Below are 22405 nucleotides of genomic sequence, written 5' to 3' on the forward strand. Positions count from 1 at the left end.
GGACTTCATTATGTCCTGTGGCCTAATGTTAATGACATAGAGACTGCATGCAGTTATATTCTGAAAGGTCTACTCTAGGCAAACACAGGCTGTGCCTTATGAACAACAGCACCTAACAACCGCTCCTTGTCATATTTCCACAGGTTCTATATTAAATAAGCATTAGTGCTAAATTAGTACAAGTAATGCTGTGTCATATAAAAGTAATAGGATATAAACGTACGTGATATTTTTGCATTTTCATGGTTGCTATTCTATGAATCAAATATATATACAGTATATATGTATATATATATATATATATATATATATGTCATATGAATTTCAGAAGGCACATGTACCCACTGCCCACAGCGCATGCAGCACATTTAAACACAAAAGCAATTATTGTAGTTTGGAGATTGTCAAGGGAGTATAACAGTGAGATAGACATGATAGGCTGCATTAGACCTGTTTCCAGGGGAATGTTTCAGGAGTGTCACTGCACATCTTTATCTGAGAGATGAAAATAGCCATCCCTTCCTGTTTGGGCTTCAACCCCATGACCCCTACCATGCGCTTACACAGGCAATGGCTGCTGGGAGGTTAGACACCACTCTGACTCTTAAAAAGTGTGCAAGTTACCTTGCATTGCAGTCTACCTAAATAATGCAACAGTGGATATGGTGGTCTAATGACTGACACACTGCTTTTAGGATGGTGACATGGATGCTATGGTATTGTTGTAGAAATATCATAAAGAAGGTGGATGTAGTATCTTGGAGAGGACCATGGTTAAAGTCCACATTCACATTTGATAAGCATTTGAAATATAGAATGAACCCAAACCAATGGCCCAATACTGAAAGACTCCAGTCAACAATATCCATCTACCTTTCTCTTGACTTACAAGACCACAGCACAACGCGTTCCTGAAGACGCATATAGTAAAATGTACCCAGTTTTTTTGTTTAGTTTCGACGGAACACCATTAAGACAGACAATAGCGTATGATCTTGTCAACAGCAAACACTGGCTACAGCGTAAATAGCATCCTTCCAGAGAGAGGTATAGTTAGATTTGAATTACAATACACACAATATAACCATGCCAGGGTGCTTCTTGCTATTCAATACCAAAACTTTAAACCACATTCTTGGTCTGAGAAATTTGTATTTTTTGTATTTTTTCACAAATCTTTGGCCTTGACTGTATCAATGGTTTAAAAATAAACTAGTGCCTTGATAACAGTGCTCCACTCTATGACAGCTAAAGGTCTTGGAGTTTAAATGGCAGGTAGTGACTCTGCTGCTGACTCTCCTGCCCGGCAACTCGCCCTGCCCTCTCTAATTGGCCCTTCAGAGCACTCCACCAATTGACCGAGAGTAGAGGGAGTAATTACAGTGGGTACACTACCAGACGCTGAGGCCCATGGGCGCTGACATCACTCTCTCTCTTGAACCCTTGATTTATACAATATCACACAAGAAATCAGCTTTACTGGAATACCAAGACCTACAAACAACCTTTTGGAGTCGCCAGAACATTCTGTCAGAATGTTACTAGGGGTAAGCTCTTGGTATTGGTACTGTTTTGAGTGTGAGTGAGAGGTCTGTATTTTTAGCTTTTGGAATATTTTGACAGAGTTGTATGTGTACAGATTTAGCATATTGTGCACAGCACGCACATTCAATATCCCAGGAAACTAACATCCTGTCAATCTCTCCAGCTGTGTTTGAGATAGTTATACAAAGGTTAAGGTCAAAGGTCCAATCAAGGATTTTTTTTAAGGTTGAGGAAATAGGCCATAAAAAATCACGAAATAAGACCTTCCACAACACATCACTAAAGCGAGCTAATTTTGTAGTAGTCTGTCATATTAAATGTCATAGATCAACCAATATGGCAGTACAACTAAAATGCTACATCCATTTATTTTATTTTACCTTTATTTAACTAGGCAAGTCAGTTAAGAACAAATTCTTATTTACAATGACGACCTACACCGGCCAAACCCGGATGATGCTGGGCCAATTGTGCGCCACCCTATGGGACTCCCAATCATGTCCGGTTGTGATACAGCCTGGAATCGAACCAGGGGGTCTGTAGTGACACCTCAAGCACTGAGATTCAGTGTCTTAGACCGCTGCGCCACTCGGGTAATAAGGGGATGTTCCAAATAACCTCCCCAAGAACGCTGCCTGATGGTACATCATTTGCAATGACTATAGCCATTTGTATTAAATTTTTATGGGTTACACCTTTTGGACTGTGAGGTTGTGCTGATGACAAACAGTGAACGCTAGCCTCTGCCCCACTTTGACTCTTGTCTTTGGTACGGACCAGAGGGCAGAGGAATGGGTCATTGGATTTGATATTGCCCATGGCCACGTTGCATGAGCTCCCCTCAAACCAGTGTTTTTCTGTTTACTTTGTTCCCTGGACCGCTACTAACATCGAAGGGTTTACTCAACACAGAGGCTAACTTTGCTGCGGGCATGCAGAGACACACACGCTCAAGCACACATGTACAGACGCTCACATGAACAAGAACAGAGCACACACACGCACATGCGCACACACAAACACACAATCATACACACACACAGCATGGTTAGTTGAGCATTTGCTTCTTTGTGTCTTTTGGGCCCTTTGGCTTTCTAACCCGAGCTCACCTCATGTTGGTTCAGGAGTAGGCGAAGTCCCAGACATCTCCATTAGGCCTCTCTACGACAGCAGGGAAATCAAGGCCATATTCCTCCAACCCTACAACACAAGGGAACACACACACAGGGGCAAGAGTGTAAATGTAATGCTTTTCCACGCAGCCAGTAACCTTTACATGTCAAATATAGTTTCTAGAGTAAATCACAATTAACATGTTCCCTCAATGCAGAGGAGAGGCAGATGGGTGATCACATGATGCTTGCGAGCAGAGGTAGCATTTACCAGCGCTAAGTTTGCTCTGTAGAATTCAAATTGGCAATAACTTCACGCTGCTCAACCTTTACACACAGCCACAAAAAGCAGCTCAAACACCTTGATGTCGCATGACTGCTTCGCTCCACTTAGAAACGTTTTTTAGATCTTACAGTGAAATAATTTCAGTGATGAGGTCCTCTGTAGCTCAATTGGTAGAGCATGGCGCTTGTAATGCCAGGGTAGTGGGTTCGATCCCCGGGACCACCCATACGTAAGAATGTATGCACACATGACTGTAAGTCGCTTTGGATAAAAGCGTCTGCTAAATGGCATATTATTATTATTAATGTCAGTTGACTGAAGATATGCACTATGTGTGATTAAATTAACCCACAATAGCCTACTCTGATATGTGCAACATTGTTCTTTAGAATGGCGGTTAAAAATGAATAGCAGCAGCAATGGTATATGTATAAGAAGTGTTATCCCAAGGTCTGACCAAATATATTAAAACATAGGAAATGGCTAAATACTGTATGGCATGAATTGTAGCCCAGACTGGCCTTGTCTAGAGCTGCTTGCAGAGGTGTTTCTGTGCATACCGATGCTCCATGAGCTGCCATGTCTCCCTGACCCCTGACACCACTCTGTGGACAGAAGGAGGCTGTGGTGGGGGAGTGGGGTCTAGGCCCTGTTCTCGGGAGGACATGGCCCTCTGTGGTCAAGGATGAACTCTGCAACCCACCAAGGAGAATCTCATTTACTTTTCAGAGAGAACAGCATCACTAGTGATGGCCTCCACATCACAGAGAATGGATTAGTCCACAACCAATGGAGAACAATATATGAAGCCCTCCAATCCATATCTCTGTAATAGCGCTCCATAGACAAGGTCACCACTGTCAACTGGATCCAGTCAACCAAACGTGTTGACATTCATATTACAATTGAGTGAAGCCAGAGTAACCTAACTGGTCCCCTTTCTCTTGCAAGGTTCATTTGAGTAGCTACCAATGTTCTGGTTGATCAAGGGACATAATTGATGAGACATTGCATAATGACACCACATATTATTATATACAGTTGAAGTCAGAAGTTTACATACACTTAGGTTGGAGTCATTAAAACTTGTTTTTCAACCACTCCACAAATGTCTTTGGTTGGTTAGGACATCTACTTTGTGCATGACACAAGTGATTTTTCCAACAATTGTTTACAGACAGATTATTTCACTTATAATTCACTGCATCACAATTCCAGTGGGTCAGAAGTTTACATACACTAAGTTGACTGTGCCTTTAAACAGCTTGGAAAATTGCAGAAAATGATGTCATGGCTTTAGAAGCTTCTGATAGGCTAATTGACATCATTTGAGGCAATTGGAGGTGTACCTGTGGATGTATTTCAAGGCCTACCTTCAAACTCAGTGCCTCTTTGCTTGACATCATGGGAAAATCAAAAGAAATCAGCCAAGACCTCCACAAGTCTGGTTCATCCTTGGGAGTACCACTTTCATCTGTACAAACAATAGTACGCAAGTATAAACACCATGGGACCACGCAGCCGTCATACCGCTCAGGAAGGAGACGCGTTCTGTCTCCTAGAGATGAACGTACTTTGGTGCGAAAAGTGCAAATCAATCCCAGAACAACAGCAAAGGACCTTGTGAGATGCTGGAGGAAACAGGTACAAAAGTATCTATATCCACAGTAAAACTAGTCCTATATCGACATAACCTGAAAGGCCGCTCAGCAAGGAAGAAGCCACTAATCCAAAACCGCCATAAAAAAGCCAGACTACGGTTTGCAACTGCATATGGGGACAAAGATCGTACTTTTTGGAGAAATGTCCTCTGGTCTGATGAAACAAATATAGAATTGTTTGGCCATAATGACCATCGTTATGTTTGGAGGAAAAAGGGGGTGCTTGCAGGCCGAAGAACACCATTCCAACCGTGAAGCACGGAGGTGGCAGCATCATGCTGTGGGGGTGCTTTGCTGGAGGCGGGTCTGGTGCACTTCACAAAATAGATGGCATCATGAAGAAGGAAAATTATGTGGATATATTGAAGCAACATCTCAATACATCAGTCAGGAAGTTAAAGCTTGGTCGCAAATGGGACTTCCAAATGGACAATGACCCCAAGCATACTTCCAAAGTTGTGGCAAAATGGCTTAAGGACAACAAAGTCAAGGTATTGGAGTGGCCATCACAAATCCCTGACCTCAATCCTATAGAAAATGTGTGGGCAGAACTGAAAAAGTTTGTGCGAGCAAGGAGGCCTACAAACCTGACTCAGTTACACCAGCTCTGTCAGGAGGAATGGGCCAAAATTCACCCAACTTGTTGTGGGAAGCTTGTGGAAGGCTACCCGAAATGTTAGCAATGCTACCAAATACTAATTGAGTGTATGTAAACTTCTGACCCACTGGGAATGTGATTAAATAAATAAAAGCTGAAATAAATCATTCTCTCTACTATTATTCTGACATTTCACATTCTTAAAATAAAGTGGTGATCCTAACTGACCTAAGACAGGGAATTGTTACCAGGATTAAATGTCAGGAATTGTGAAAAACTGAGTTTAAATGTATTTGGCTAAGGTGTATGTAAACTTTCGACTTCAACTGTATATGCAGTACCAGTCGAAGGTTTTGACACACCTACTCATTCCAGGGTTTTTCTTTATTTTGACTATTTTCTACATTGTAGAATAATAGTGAATACATCAAAACTATGAAATAACACATATGGAATCATGTAGTAACCAAAACAGTGTTAAACAAATCAAAATATATTTTATATATATATATATTTATATATAGCCTTTATCTCAATGACTGAAGATGTCTATTTGGCAAAACTGGAATGGTTATTTTCATCCTAACCTACTGTCTAAACATGTGTCTTGTGTGCGCTTGTGATGGTAGGCTTTACAATGTGTGTTATCTTTATCTCAAGTATCTTTCCACTGTCTCAGAGAGTTTCTGTTGTGTGCCCATGTGATGGTGTGGCCTTCCTGATAGACGTCAATAGGAGACTGACAGCTGCCAGTTCTTATTAAGTCTCTATGTCAAACCAGGTTGAACACACACACATACAAATACATGCACGCTCGACCACACACGCACACACACATAGTGGCAACTGGGATAAATCTAGCTCGCTTTAAGAACAAATGAACAACATAGAATATGTTATTATCGAGTATTAATTTTATTGATAGGAAATCAAGAACAATTGAACAGATATCCCTGTGGTCTATTTCCAAAAAGAGTACAATGTGAAGTACATTCTAAAACATTCCAAACCATAGACAGGTTTATTGTTTCTCAACAAAATCGACGTGTGCACAACTATGGGGCAAAACAGACAGGGTTGGCTTAGATTGCTGACAACATGTAAGCTATATTTCGTCTCTAAATGTTTATTGAAAACATAAATACATTTGCACAATGAGCACTTGTCTCTCAAATACTGTTAGCTAGCTAGCAAGTTTTAGCCATATTAGCATTGATATGAAATCAGTCAAAACTTCTCAAAATAAGACATGGTATCAATAACAATATAAAACTAGCTGAAACGAGCCACCTACGATTCCCCATATTGCAGCTTCTTGCCATTGTTGCAAGCTATATCACCGTTTGAATCATAACAAAGTACGGCTTCTGGCCCCATCGATGCGTGCGCATAATTTTCGTGAAGTTGTCTGCCAACCAGTCTATAATAAGACCAATAAAAGTGTGAAGGAGTACTACAGCCCTGCATCACTGAGTGCACTGAATCAGCTGAATAAAGCATGTGATTTCCAAAGACAAATCTAAGGACTGAATCTACACTGAACAGAAATATAAACGTAACATGTAAAGCTGAAATAAAAGAGCTGAAATAAAAAATCCCAGAAATGTTCCATACGCACAAAAAGCTTATTTCTCAAAAATTGGTTTACATCCCTGTTAGTGAGCATTTCTCCTTTGCCAAGATAATCCACCTGACAGGTGTGGCATATCAAGAAGCTGATTAAACAACATGATCATTACACAGGTGCACCTTATGCTGGGGACAATAAAAGGCCACTCTAAAATGTGCAGTTTTGTCACACAACACAATGCCACAGATGTCTCATGTTTTGAGGGAGTGTGCAATTGGCATGTTGACTGTAGGAATGTCCACCAGAGCTGTTGCCAGATAATTCTATGTTAATTTCTCTACCATAAGCCGCCTCCAACGTCGTTTTAGAAAATTTGGCAGTGTAACCACGCAAGCCCAGGACCTCCACATCCGGCTTCTTCACGTGCAGGATCATCAGAGACCAGCCACCCGGGAAGGTGATGAAACTCTGGGTTTGCACAACCGAAGAATTTCTGCACAAACTGTCAGAAACCGTCTCAAGGAAGCACATCTGTGTGCTCGTTGTCCTCAACAGGGTCTTGACCTGGCTGCAGTTCGGCGTCATAACCGACTTCAGTGGGCAAATGCTCACCTTCGATGGCCACTGGCATGCTGGAGAAGTGTGCTCTTCACAAATTAATCCTGGTTTCAACTGTACCGGGCAGATGGCAAACAGCATGTATGGCGTTGTGCGGGCGAGCAGTTTGCTGATGTCAACGTTGTGAACAGAGTGCCCCATGGTGGCAGTGGGGTATATGGTATGGGCAGGCGTAAGCTATGGACAACGAACACAATAGCATTTTATCGATGGCAATTTGAATGCACAGAGATACCATGACAAGATCCTGAAGCCCATTGTCGTGCCATTCATTCACCGCCATCACCTCTTGTTTCAGCATGAAAATGCACGGCCCCATGTCGCAAGGATCTGTACACAATTCCTGGAAGCTGAAATTTCCCAGTTCTTCCATGGCCTGCATACTCACCAGACATGATGTCAACCATTGAACATGTTTGGGATGCTCTGGATTGACGTGTACAACAGCATGTTCCAGTTCCCGCCAATATACAACACCTTCGCACAGCCATTGAAGAGTAGTGGGACATCATTCCACAGGCCACAATCAACAGCCTGATCAACTCTATGCAAAGGAGATGTGTCTCGCTGAGGCAAATGGTGGTCACACCAGATACTGACTGGTTTTCTGATCCACGCCCCTACCTTGGTTTTTAAGGTATCTGTGACCAACAGATGCATTTCTGTATTCCCAGTCATGTGAAATATATAGATTAGGGCTTAATTAATTAATTTCAATTGACTGATTTCCTTATATGAACTGTAACTCAGTAAAATCTTTCAATATAGGTAAGTGATTTTTCACTCTATGATTAATAAAACATGTATTGGACACGTACACATGCACTCTCTCTCTCTCACTCTCTTTGTATGTGCGCTTGTATGTTCTTGTGGTTCTGTGGTTAACCGAGTCTGTCTGTTCCTAGCCCTACGGCAGGGTTTAGGGTAGCTGCTTGGCACCCCCAACCCTGTTCCCTTTGAGGCTTGTGTGGCTTGTCTCATCGCATCTCTCTCTTATACCCCCCATCCCCCTCCTCTCGCTCTGCGGCTTCTGGCCTACATGCAGAGAATCACTGTGCCACAGAAGCTTGGGTACCAAGTCTCAACCACTACAGACACAGAGCACTAAGGCACAGGTAGACACAAGAGCTTGAATACAAAACTCACACAGACATAAACACAGACAGAGGGCTCAATTCAATCTGTAACGCTGAAGCGTTTCAATTAATTTCCTAATATTATGATGTTGTGTAAATGCTAGTAACACAGCAGTAATGTTATCAGAGTGTGACTTGTGTTGGCTGTTTCACTTCCTCGCGATAACAATCCATTAGCAGAGGCCAGGCTCAAACACGCAGTTGTTTAATTATCCAGACTTCTCTAGGAGCATGCTGGGGCGTACCATGCATCACCAGGAAGGAACTGGCTGTATAGCTGCCTAGCTCATATGAGTATGTTCATAATGTGGACTAGATCACAAGCGTGTACTGTACTGGGAGCACACATGCATGTGCACACTATAAAACACACACACACACAGATAGGAGGAGGGTGATGCATACTGTAATCCACTAGAAATAATTTCCTACACTCCCTCCTCAGTTGTACTGCGGGAGACCATCGGGATGAAAAGCAATGCAAATGCTGTGTGCGCGTTTTGCTGAGCAGTATGTGAGTGTGTGTGTGTGTGTGTGTGTGTGTGTGTGTGTGTGTGTGTGGGGGGGGGATGGGGGTGCATGTGTTCAGTTGTGTTTTAGGGGTTTTATATAGTTGTTGCCCCAACAATGGTTGCTGCTAATGGCTTACTTTGCAAAGTTTTGTGACTGTACTAACACCATGTATACTCAGACAGACACACATTCAGTCAGGGCAAAGAGTACAGAGCATAGGTCAGGGCAGGTGAACACATCTCTTTCTCTTGCCAATACACACACAACACACAACACACACACACACACACACACAGAGAGAGAGAGAGAGAGAGAGAGAGAGAGAGAGAGAGAGAGAGAGAGAGAGAGAGAGAGAGAGAGAGAGAGAGAGAGAGAGAGAGAGAGAGAGAGAGAGAGAGAGAGAGAGAAAGAAATCTGGACCATCAGGAGCTAAAGGCGCCTGCATACTAGGTTCAGTTTGCTCCAAGCAGAACTTGGCTAGGCGATGCCCTCTTGAGACACCGTAGCAACAACATAACCAGTATACACTTCCTCAAAATAGGTAAAGGTAAATCAAGAAATATGCAATTAATTTTGAATGTTTTTGCAGAGGTCTAAGTCGTGCGATTTTACATCTAACTAAGATGTTTGGTGCAGTATTTCTCAAGTGAAAACGTGCACGAAAACTAGTCGTCTCTCGTTAAATGACAACAAACACTTTATTGAAGAATCCCGTCCATAGTTCCCAATACTACTAGGAGTAGTACTGTTGACCAATCACCGACAAAGGGGAGCAGACTTCGGCTAACGAACTTCGATTTGTCTCAAGTCGACTGCGAACAGCCGAATAAAAAAACAACAACACAAAAAAAAAACGTAACAACATTTCGTCATAATATTCAGTGCCTTCAGAAGGTATTCACACCTCTTTACTTTTTCCACATTCTGTTGTATTACAAAGTGCGATTAAAATAGATGTAATTGTCATTTTGGGTCAATGATCTACACAAAATACTCTGTAAATCAAAGTGGAAGATTATTTTTTACTTATATTAGAAATGAATGAAAATTAAAACACTAATATATCTTGATTAGATAGGTATTCACCCCCCTGAGACAAGACATGTTAGAAACACCTTTGGAATTGATTACAGCTGTGAGTCTTTTTGGGTAAGTCTCTAAGAGCTTTGCACAGCTGGATTGTAAAATATTTGCCAATTTATTATTTTTTAAATTCTACAAGCGCTGTCAAGTTGGTTGTTCAAGCTGGTTTAAGTAAAATCTCTAACTAGGCCACATTAAGAAACATTCGATGTCATCTTGGTAAGTAACACGATTGAGGGACCTTACAAATAATTGTATGTGTTGGTACAGAGATGGGGTAGTCATTCAAAAATCATGTTAACCACTATTATTGAACACAGAGTGAGTCCATACAACTTATTATGTGATTTGTTAAGCACATTTTTACTCCTGAACTTATTTAGGCTTTCCATAACAAAGGGGTTGAATTCTTATTGACTCAAGACATTTCAGCTTTTTTTTTTTTTATGTTCTACTAACAAAATTCCACTTTTACATTTTTACATTTACGTCATTTAGCAGACACCCTTATCCAGAGCGAGTGCATAAATCTTTCCCAGGTGGGGGTGCAAACAAAGTTATGTTTTTGGGTTATTACATATTTATTAACTAATTTACGTATATCTTCTAAACTACCCACAATGCACTACTTCTCAACCTCATATGGAGGATCTACTCTGTGCTACCGAGTTTGTATGCTAGCTCGGTAGTTAGCTCAAGCTGGCTAACACTAGCCACTAGCCAAGCTAGCATGTAATTACATTCCAGACCAAGTGTGATGTAAACAAGAAGCAGATTGGGCATGTGCGGCCATGCAGTATGCTCTTCACAGACTTTATGGATGTGTTATCAGGTTGGAACCCATTAGCACAGCGGGCTCTGGTGCCTTCTTCATGTGGGCTCAAAACTAAAGAGAAAATAATACCTGCTTGTTCTAATTTTCTAGTACCTCGTCTGTTCTTTGTAAAGTAGGCTTCTGGAGTTTTGTAACTTTTCCCACCTTGGCTTACTGCTAGCACGCTAGCTAACGGACATCTGGAATCTATCTATTTGGGGTTTCCCTGACTCTCCATCGACCGGTGAAGTGCCCACCTCCCCCTGGCTTTGATAGCTAACTCAGCCTGCATGCTTTTAAAAGTTTTACCATCTGATGGGCCCAACCATTAATCTGTAAGTCTCTGCACTCTCTCTCTGCTTTGACCTGTGGTTATGTTTTAGTTGTGTTGTGTTATAGCTGGTCTCCAGTAGTTCAGCTCTAGCTTGCCGACCATAACCGTGGTAGTTGGCTAGGCTGGCTAGGCTAATAGCTAATTGGCTAAATGACTAATGTTAGCTGGTCTGGCTAGCTTGCTGGCTAAGATAACTGCATATAGCTCACATTATTTGATAACTGGTTAGATGGTGTTATGTATTTTCCAAACATTGGTTTACTTTAATGTATCTGCAAGCTAGGTGTTGATAGCAACTGGCTGACTCATGTAGTGCTAACGTAACATTAACAGGCTGGTAGGGCTAACGTTAGCAGGCTAGTAGGGCTAACGTTAGCAGGCTAGTTGGCTATCAACCTTGCAAGTTGATTTGTAACAATACATTCGTAAAGTATTTGCTTGTAAGTTGGCTGAAAATGTAATTGAAACCAGTATTCATGAGTGCAAACAATTTGGTTTAATTTGAAGGTATACATTTGAAGTTATTTCTGTTGGAGCTTACATTATAGGGAATAGGCTGGCTTGCCAGGTCCTTCATATTACATCGACCCTAGTAAAAAAAAAAAATTTGACTTTACTTCGGCATTCTTCGGAATTCTGATCGGTTTTATTTAATAACTCAAAAAATAAAAAAGTGAGGTGTAACATTGCTTTGGGACTTTTGATGCGTATACTAATGCAAATCCATATGTTACATGTGGTTATGTTTATGCTACCTCCTCTTTGAGTGTGTAATATATTGAAAGTGTTTGTTACCCGTCTTCCTTTCTCCTCCTGCATTGGGTAATAGAATATTAGTGCTTTGATTCTTTGTTGTCCACATGTCTATGATAGTGTTTAAAATTTCTAACAACAATACATAAGCATGAATAATATAGTTTTTTTCCTCGTAGCGTCTTTACTGCTGTTTGGAATGTGTACCTGTAGCTGTGTTATTTCAGACATAAAGTGAAGTTATGTTTTGTTTCTTTGATGTGTAGTGGTTGAGGCTAATGATAGCAGAAATGGGGTATGGCATATGGATGTGCTTTACAAACTTTGCAATGGCTTCCTATCTTAATCTTTGTATCATGGACTTAAGTAAATTAATCCATCTTTGAGTTTTACTTTTGGCCTGCAAGCGAACTTGACACAGTGTTTTGCCAACACTTGAATCGTTTAAAAGAACCACAAAGAGAGAATACAAATGTTCACATGCAATGTGACACAAATATCTTCTTTGGCTATAGCCAAGAATTTGCTTAAAAATTTAAAACTATAATCCATTCAATATTAACAAATACAGTTCACACTTTGCCGGTGTGACAGTTACGGTCAATACAGTGTGGGAGACCAACATTGGAAAGCAAGACACGGGAAAATCACAAAGGTGACAGTAATCAAAGGATTAATGTATGCAAACGAGGTGCTTGGCATGCATGGCTGGTGACGCCACTAATTGAATAATTGGCTTCAGAGTGCCACGCACCAACCATACTGCATGTGTGTGTGTGTGTGTATGCATGTGTGTGTGTGTGTGTGTGTGTGTGTGTGTGTGTGTGTGTGTGTGTGTGTGTGTGTGTGTGTGTGTGTGTGTGTGTGTGTGTGTGTGTGTGTGTGTGTGTGTGTGTGCGCGCGTGTGTGTGCAAGCGGACATTTTAGGTCTATCCTCCTCATTCACTCAACACTGCCATACGCCTTAAGATGGTGGCACCTTGAGGGAGAGAGACACTCCTTCATTGAGCCAACCAGGCACCTCCTCCTCCTCTCTCTCCTCCTCCTCTACCACAGGTCTTCACAACAACACTGGGTAGGCACCCCTCCCTAACCCCTGCCCCCCTAATAAATATTTAATTCCCCACTCTCTAATAAGGATATTAGGCGCCGGCTCTGGTGCTGGCTCTCAACATTTGCATAAAAGGTCCAGATGCTAATGTTACTGTGGCGACTACTAGCACTGCTTATTGCTCTATATGCAGCGTTGCCATCTCCCTAGACAAGCCAAGATCCCACATAATTGAATCGCTGTATTCAAAACACATCAAGGCCTGAACAGTCAGCCCTTTACCAAGGAGAACGACTGGCCTGTTTTAATTGTAGCAGAGCTACAGCTGTTTATGCGTATTTCATGTCTCCTACAACCCCCCACCATTGTAAAAACGGCAGTTAAAGTAGTTGGCAACATGCATTATATAAAACATGTATTCTATAGTTATTTGAGCCATAAGAATTGGTAGGTGGGTTCTGCAACCATTGCTTAAAAACGTATAAATATTTTCACATGAAAGACCCCTTGAACTACTAATATTAGATACTGAAAAAGTACTTTATTTTCAGAGTATGTATGAGCAATTGAAAGAATGCAAGGGAAAATCTACAATTACATTGTGATCTACCACTGCCTTAACAGAACAGAGCAAAATGATATATATGGCAAGGAAAAATACAGTCAGTGTCGCCATAATGTATGTCAGAACAGTAAAGGCACAAGGTGTCACTTTTGGTTATTTTTAATTAATTGAGAATGAATAATGCAGTAACATGAAATACATTATTTACAACCTTTCATCTTACGAGAGGATTCTAAGCGTATTTCAGATGCAATTATACTAATTTATTTATAGCAGGGGTATTTGCATAATCAAAAGCCAGCGGAGCACAGAGATATCGAAAAGGAAAGGCAGGCAGGCAGTCAGATGGGTTTAGGCGTATACTGTAAAGCTGCCATTCATACGTATGGAGCCAGAGTAGCTATTGTACCCGCCAATGCTCACAACATCAGTCATATTAATCTTGTGGCCGCCAGAATTTCTGCTGTGTGCTGTTAGCATCAATGGCATTAGAAATTAAGATGACATAAGTGTAATGTAGCTAGCTAGCATTAGCATCTTTGTGGAAGTCTGCTGAACATTATATGGGATGGGTAGAGAGATATGTTGGAAAAATAAATGTTATTGAATATCAATTATTAAAATGCTAATCAACAAATGTTTACTATTTTGGCCTTCAATATGTTTGAGCCTATATGTTTTTAAAATATGTATTTTATACATGTAGGCTACTGTATGTATTATCTAAGTCCATTATCTCTGTGTAAGTAACAATGTGCGGTTATGAGACAAACTAAAATATTTTATGCAAGTTTGAATGATGATGTTACTGTACAATAGGCTTTGTTCCTCATTCATTATAGCATCCTTCAATTTCTTCAAACTTTTGCTCAAACAATACCATCATTACCAATGTCCCATTTACACTTCCCATTAACAAACAAACCCATCATAAAAACATATTTGTGCTTAGTGTTGTGGTGGCTAACAATACACTGACTGTCATTAATGTCCTATTAAGCCAACTATGATCCAGTCATGTTTTGAAGGTAATGGCATGGACAGTGAGACATGGAGGCAGCTAATGTAGTGGTAGGAGTGAGACCATGTCTATGACCACCTCCGCGCAGGCTGCTGGAGGGAGGGACATCGTGGCAGAGAACAGCATGTCCACTGCTCCTCACAACGACGACGCTCAAGTGGCAATGCATGATTTCATTAAAAAGGGTCCAACCATGACATTCCACAATGGTTTATTAGCCCATGTTATGGCTGGTTGTTTGTTTATGAGCAAGTAGGCAGGAGGCTGACCAAATCCTTATAAATGGTGAACCAGTGGAAAGAAGTGTCAATAGATATTTGGTGTGTGTATGTGTGTGACATGCAAAAATCAGGAGATGCACTGAAACACACTGCATAGTCATATGTTTGATGCAGATTGAAACAGCATCTACAGCAGCAGGCTGTCGTCGCTGTGTGAGATGAGCAGACATACCTACTGATGTGGTCTACATAGATTTGGTCACCCTGTGCACTGCTAATAATATCCATCACACCACTGTTAATGGAGAAGTCACCTGACAGGAAATACATTGCAACACCTCAATGTGTGGGATGAATCTAAATTGAGCCCGGGAGACAAGGAAAGAGTGGCATTCTGGTCGGTTACACAAACACAAACATACACACACAGACACACACAGACACACACACACTAAAACCAGGAACCTGTCCTGCTCCAGCGGCGCTGATGCCGGCATGCACACCGTGAGCTCACCTCCCGTTGCCACGGCGACACCAACCAGAGGGAAAATCCTGGTGTGTGTGTGTGTGTGTGTGTGACAGAGGCCTGAGCGGGAGTAAGGAGGAGGGCCTGAGGAATTCACACAGCGCTTGGCTTGTTTAAGCACTAGCGCCTCATTCAGTTACCAGGCCTTAGTTATCAGGGAAACACTAAACCGGCCCTTTCCATTATCAAGGCAATGACTTTAGCACGGCCTCCTGTTTATAATGGCTGGCCTGGGATTTCAAATGAGATTACTTATAAATAGTGGGCCGACAAGGTGGATATTAGACATGTACAAACACACACTTACACACACAAATATGGGTATTATCATGATTATGTAAATGTGACACGTATACACACAAACATATAGAGAATCACAGTCATGAACACACATACAGATATGACAACCAAATTAAACACACACAAACACCCACACACACTTCTATTTCCAAAAACAAAAAAATGGGACTAACAGCTGAATTGGTGACTGAATTCTATTAGTGATGAAGAGCTAACTTTGGGGGTCCTCTGCTCATCAATGGTGGCGCTCCACCACCATGAATGAACTGAATTCATTAGCCATCGAGCACAGATGGCGTCTGGCTGCCTGTCTCAAGTTCAAGTTCATGTCCAGAAGAGACAGAGAGAGACATGGTGAAGCCAGACAGACCAGACGCTACTGAGACACAACCATTGTTCCTCATCTACAGGCATCTCCCAACGTCCTGGGGACCTGGACGAACGTTGAATACTGCATTGGATCTGGTGAGACCGGTCTCTTCTTGACATAGTCTGACATTTTAGGAAATCAAGCTGAAGGATATGTGGATGCGGATTTGTGTGATGTTTTTTTGTGCTTAAGTAAATCTTTACCATGACTACGTAACAGCTACAGCCAAATTACAAAAAATTATGTGCTAGGTTTGAACAGCTGTCCATATGCAATTAAATCCCAGTGTAAAATACATAGTGTTATGACAATACAAACAGTTGCAACAACATGGTGACTATTTTACATCCTTTGCCTAGCATAGAAATGACCCGGACGGACCTCATCATAAAGTCACTGCCTGCCAGATTGCACTTGTATTATTGCGACATGAGCCCTCTCCACAGAAAGAAGGCACATAAAAAAACCTGGCACGCTGGGCTGGTGTAAAATATGCTGATTGCTCGTCCAATGAATATGAAAAACCTGCCATGGTCGCCATGGTTATGTTACTCAGCCAATCACATGACTACAATGGCTGCGGAGGACTGTAAGTGTGGGTGGGAAGGGAGGGGACAGCAGAGCCAGCGTTACTGAACAGAGAGAGGCGCTGTCACCAGCCATCTCTACACGCATAGTCAAATCACACGCCTATATTTCTCTGTGAAAATGGGCCTTTTGAAATGGATGGCAAGGCCTCTCCTCCTCTCCTTCCCACCACCCTGCCTGTATGGCAGTTTCATAAATAACCACAGCCATCCTCACAGTCAGGGGTGGACTGGCCATCTGGCATTTCAGGCAAATGTCAGATGGGCTGATCCATTTTTAGCCCAATGGGCCTTTCTAACTAGGGTTTTTCTTGCACAAAATGATCATTATTTGGCTAATAATGGGGGCCAGAAAAAGTATGTAGGACTATCTGCTGTCGGGTATTAGATGAATTGTAGCTAAATATACAGCTTGATAGAGTATGTACCATATTACCACAGACTCATGCATAATTTGGCAGTGTTCGCAAGGAGACAAAATATGAATGTGATATACACTAATGCTCTAGAGACAGTGTACGCCCAATGCAAACCATGGCCTGCCCATATCACTGCTATAGTATGTGCAGCGTGAATAGTGGGAGTGACTAAGTGTGATTTGCAACAGTTTCAGACATGTGATACTGTTCTCTCTCCTGGCAACACTGGGCTACATCTAGCATTGCATTGTGATGCCGTACATTTTGAGGAGAATGACTGGGGTTAACATCCTCTGTTTGATACAGTGCTACAATATGGGGAAACATAATGTATGACAGCCTAGAAAGGACATGAAAGTAGGCTACTGCAAACCAATAAGACACAAAATACAAGACACAATATGAAATAGGCTACCGGTTTTGTATTTCAGGCTAAATAAAAATAATTACACTGAAGAAGAAAAAAAAGTATTCTCCACCAAAATCATTTGGCTGAGGAATAATTTGTTGAAATGGTAGACATAATTTTGGGGTCAAAAGTATCAAATAGAATTTAGGTAAATGTCACAACATAAAACATCTTCAGACTTCCATTGATGAAGAAATATTTTGATTCAGTCAGTGAGGGGCAGTGGCCTTTTATGCTGTGGAGAATCAACTGATTTATATTTGATGGTTTACTTACAGACCTCAAGTTTTTCTTTACACTGTGCTGGCATTTAGTATGGCCCCAGAGTAGAAAACAATGCAGCCATTCATGAGTCTAGACGACGATTTCAATCGACTTAACCTGGGACAATGAAACTTGGTTATTCACTGCTTGCCCAAATTGTGTTCTCAAATTTTATTTCGGGCTAACGTATAATGACCCGGTATTGTATACGCTCTTTGATAAGGGTCGGAACAAGACACACTAGTTTTGTCTGATGGTGTGAGAAAGTCGGCAAGAGACCCCTTTCAGCAAGACGGTGTTGAATTCAGCCACTGTGAGCCTATTTAACATTGAACTAGAATAATACCATGAACACTAGCCTACCACTGCATACACCAGTGGTTTAGGCCTAGAACACTGGCGGCCTATATGACCTTTCAATTAAAAATAAAGGTAGGCCAGCACTTGGGCACAAACATGCAAATTAATCAATTAGGCTACAGCTAATCAATCTTTTAATAGGCTTTAAAGTAGCCTATATCATAAGACGTTACACAATTTACAAAAATAAACCTTAACATCCATATGAAAAGGCCTACTACTAATAATAATATACTATCATAAATATAAAAAATTCACAAAATAAAAATGTAGGCTATCACTCAATTAAAAGCAGGTATCGAGCCTACTCACATGAGACTCTCATCATCCTACAGCCGAAGAACAAGTGTAGATAATAACAATCACCTCATCTACAGAAAATAGACTCTTCTAACATCCATTAAGAAAACAAACAGCCTAGGTTACAACTGACACCATACATGGAGGCTATTCTCAAATATAAATAGGTCTTGTTGGAAAGCCATCGTTTAGGAACAATGTTTTTTACAACTCTATTGGGTTGCCAACAAAGCATTTAATGTTTATGGTGTTTGTAACATTCTATCAAACAGTGCTACCATCAATAAAGAAACAAGACAACTATCCCGCCAGTCATCATGTGCCTAATGCATGCCACGTGCTCCCTTGGTTGTTATAAACAAATCCACTAGTGACTAATATAAGCCTAATGACCTGTAGCCTATAGCTAATATCATCCAACATGCAGAATTAGCAGGCCAGAAGCTATGCCTGCACTAATAAGCTATTTCTTTTAAATGAATTTTATTCGGATGTACTATTCATCAGAATAAAATAAAAATAAATATGTTACCTCTATAAACTTTCCGTTATATTAATCAGGGCATGACTTGGAATTAAAGGTATAAGAAAAAAAGTCCTGGTCAAGTTCAAATACAGAGGGCACATGAATTGATATCTTCTATTCAATTTGGCAGACTTCTTTAGACCTATATTGCATTGTCAAATTAATTATCATGAGTCAAACAATAGATCAGTGTTAGAACGCTCAAGTAGGCTAGGCCATTATAGGCCTACAATTCCATAATTATAGAACATCTTTGATTGGATTTATAAACCCGTCCTGTTTTTAGATAATTGGCAATGCATTACGCATTCAAAACCGTTACTACTCCAAGTTTGGAGGCCGCCTCGGCTGGGTGGGAAACGTCGCCTCTTTCTATGGGGATGCAGATGAGTCTGGCGCACTTGACGTCTTTTCATTACCCATGTCCCCCCCCGGTCTGTCATATTCGGACTGAGCATGCATGGCATTGCCACTTGCCCCCGAGCGTGGGAATGGGAGCGTCCAGTCGTTCACATCTCCAGCACTGCGGTTAACGGAATCAATTAAGCAGGACCGACCCCCACTCCACCCGACCCCTCCCCCCTCCCCCATCCCTCCCGACCCCTGCTTCTTAGCCCATACCCAAAACCCCCCTCTTCGTTTTTGTCAGCTCTGTATACGTCCTAATTATTGCTGTTTGGGATGCCAGCGCCGTTTCCTGGTTGGAGTCGATCATGCTGAAATAAAAAAGTGGGGAGGAGCGCATCGTGAATTTCAGTCTCATTCTCAATGCTATAGCCTACATTAGCCAAACAGATGGAGCATGCATGCTAGTCTAGGTTAGAACTCAATCGGATATGTTTTCTATATTCAATTTGCCCCATTTAATAAAAGATAATAACGTATTTCAAGAAAGAATATAGCAAGAAGCATGAACAAGATAGATACAAAATCAGAACTCTCACACTGAATCTTTCAAAGGCCTATAATAGCCTATACATATACTTAAAAAGTGTGTGTGTGTGTGTGTGTGTGTGTGTGTGTGTGTGTGTGTGAATGCAACATTTACTCATGCTATGATTAGCAATAGTCTAGGCTACCTGAAGTTTTCAAAAGTAATAGCCTACCACAAACATATAGCCTAATATAAGTAATACATATATGACACTCTTTCACATTTCCAATAAGTGAAAATGTCCCGTCAATGCTAGCTATAATAGCAATTATTTATAATGTTAACACTTTTTAAATATAATTTGTAATGTCAGGTTATTATTTTGTGCATAGAGTAGGTTTATGCGTCTTGTTATTTCCAGTTTATATTTCCAAGGTCCTCGATGAGTCTGGAAGTAGTTTTTACTTTCGGTTATCTAGCTTTATGACGGCCATCACACTCATACAGCTAGATAACCAAAGATAACAACCCACTTCCCATTCTTCAAACATATTCCATAATTGTCTTCTGTTCTCCGGGCGTTGGGGATTATGCACATGCTTTCAGAAGTGGTCCCCCATACTTTGAGGCAAATAAACCAAAATACAGAAGTATGCCTAATATTACTCCCACACATAATCCTATTTTATTTCCATAAAGGCCACTTCCATGGAACGAGTCTCCCAAACTCCCACACACCAGTTGTTAAAAAACAGGATATCCAAAAATATAATATAATCCCTGTGTTTAGATTGTCATATTCAAATGACATTAGCCAACATTACTGAGTTGAAGTAAGGTGGAGAACAGTATGGTGCAGTCATCCTTGCACAGGCCCTGATTTGCAATGCAAATTTATTCAATCCCACAAAAGGCTCTTTCGCCTATTAAATCGTTGTGGCAGGAGCAATAGATATCCTGTGGGGCCAGCGAAGAAGATACGGAGGAGGTGGAAAATCCGTTTCCTGGAGAAAGTGCGAAAATGACACAGGATAAACGTCGCGATTGTTTCGGAATATGGAGAGGACCTCGTTTGTGACCAAAAAAAATATCAAGTTGTCTGCAAGTATCCAGCGTGCTAGAGGAAAGAGATGCGGAGGACTCTAAGCCAAGGGTTCTGTTATGTTGGCTAGCCTCTGCCAACCGTCTGAAATGAGTGGGAAAAGGGCCATCCCCAAGGAAAGGTGGGAAACGGGGAGGAGGGGTGGGCTTCCAATGCCAAAATCTGGACCAACCCGGCGAGGTCAAAGGCCTCAGACCGCGGGAGTGTAAAGTAATGATGATGATGATGATGTCATGAAAAATCGTAAATGCACGCTCCTATTCATGCACGAGCAAGTGTCAAATCTCCTTCCGTCATTACGAAGGCACCGGAATAATTGCGTTTTCCGCTAGTGGTCTGCACGCGTTTTCCAGAATGACAAAAAAGGACGGAAAGACAAAATGATTGTGCTATGGTATGAGCACGATCATCTTGATACATTTCTAGGTCAGTAAGGGTAAAATAGCCAGCAGTTTAAACCACCAAATAAAATATCTCAAATCAATGGAGGACATATGGCAGCATTCCAGGGCTGAGTAGAGCATTGTCCTGTATTCTCGTCGCAGCTAGTACGGAGTAGGGTCTTTGCTGTAGCATGGAACTGGGCCAGGTTGATCGAATATACGGGTGTGAGAGAGAATGCGAGTCAAGCCACTTTCATTGACTCGATTTGAGTCGAAATCCTATTGGCTTTATGTGTTTTTTCATCGTCGTGACCGATGTATAAGCTACAATGGTTTCCAGGTAGGCTATACTGGCGATGTCGCATTATCAAATACGCGTTCATTGTTCTACACAGTGACACACCTAAAACGTTTCATCTTGTCTATGTATCAAACGTTCAAGAATGATATATTCATATTTATCAGACATAGTAGGAAATATAAATATTCAATAACCTAACTATTAACGATATATGTGTTCATGCGTTCTTTTTTATATGCGCTTGGGCTGTATGCCAGGGCTATTACCCATACTATAGGGTAGGTTACTGTATACTTATTTTTAGCAAAAATTCTCTAAATTTGGCACAAAAAAGCAAGATAGTTGTGTGCTTGTGCGCGTGTGTGTGTGTGTGTGTGTGTGTGTGTGTGCGTCAATTGAGAGAGAGCGAGAGGAGGGCGGACGGAAGAAAAGCAGGAGAAACATAATGATAATCAGCAGTGAGGTCCTATTAAGGTATTGGGCTACATAATACACCAATATTAGGATGTCAATAGGCTAACCAAACAAGATCGATATTTCAATGCTATACTAATTGTGGTTCCAAACTTGGGGTATTTTCACAACCATATAAAACAATACAATGTTGTTTGGCTGTGGGAGCTGCAACGCAGAGGTGATCCGCACAAAATGTGACTTTGTAGTCCTTCATCAGGCTTATTTATTTAATGATCTGTATTTTATAAACAATGGGTAGGGCTAATTAACCGCATACAGACCCTATAGCCTACGATATTGCCTAATCTTTGCACGTTCGCTGAAATGTTTAGCATTTCCATCTATGT

General features: G+C 41.2%; 1 long non-coding RNA gene across 2 annotated transcripts in view; it reads right to left on the reverse strand.

Moving 5' to 3' along the window:
- The window catches only part of LOC121550219, a 62307-nt gene that overhangs the window by 34112 nt on the left and 5790 nt on the right, over positions 1 to 22405 (reverse strand). For both annotated transcript variants that reach the window (XR_005996939.2, XR_005996937.2), the window contains exon 2: positions 2655 to 2745. This is a non-coding gene — a long non-coding RNA (uncharacterized LOC121550219). The remainder of the gene's footprint in view (positions 1 to 2654; positions 2746 to 22405) is intronic.

The sequence above is a fragment of the Coregonus clupeaformis genome, chromosome 18 (assembly GCF_020615455.1).
Source record: "Coregonus clupeaformis isolate EN_2021a chromosome 18, ASM2061545v1, whole genome shotgun sequence".
In the NCBI taxonomy this organism is placed as follows: domain Eukaryota; kingdom Metazoa; phylum Chordata; class Actinopteri; order Salmoniformes; family Salmonidae; genus Coregonus; species Coregonus clupeaformis.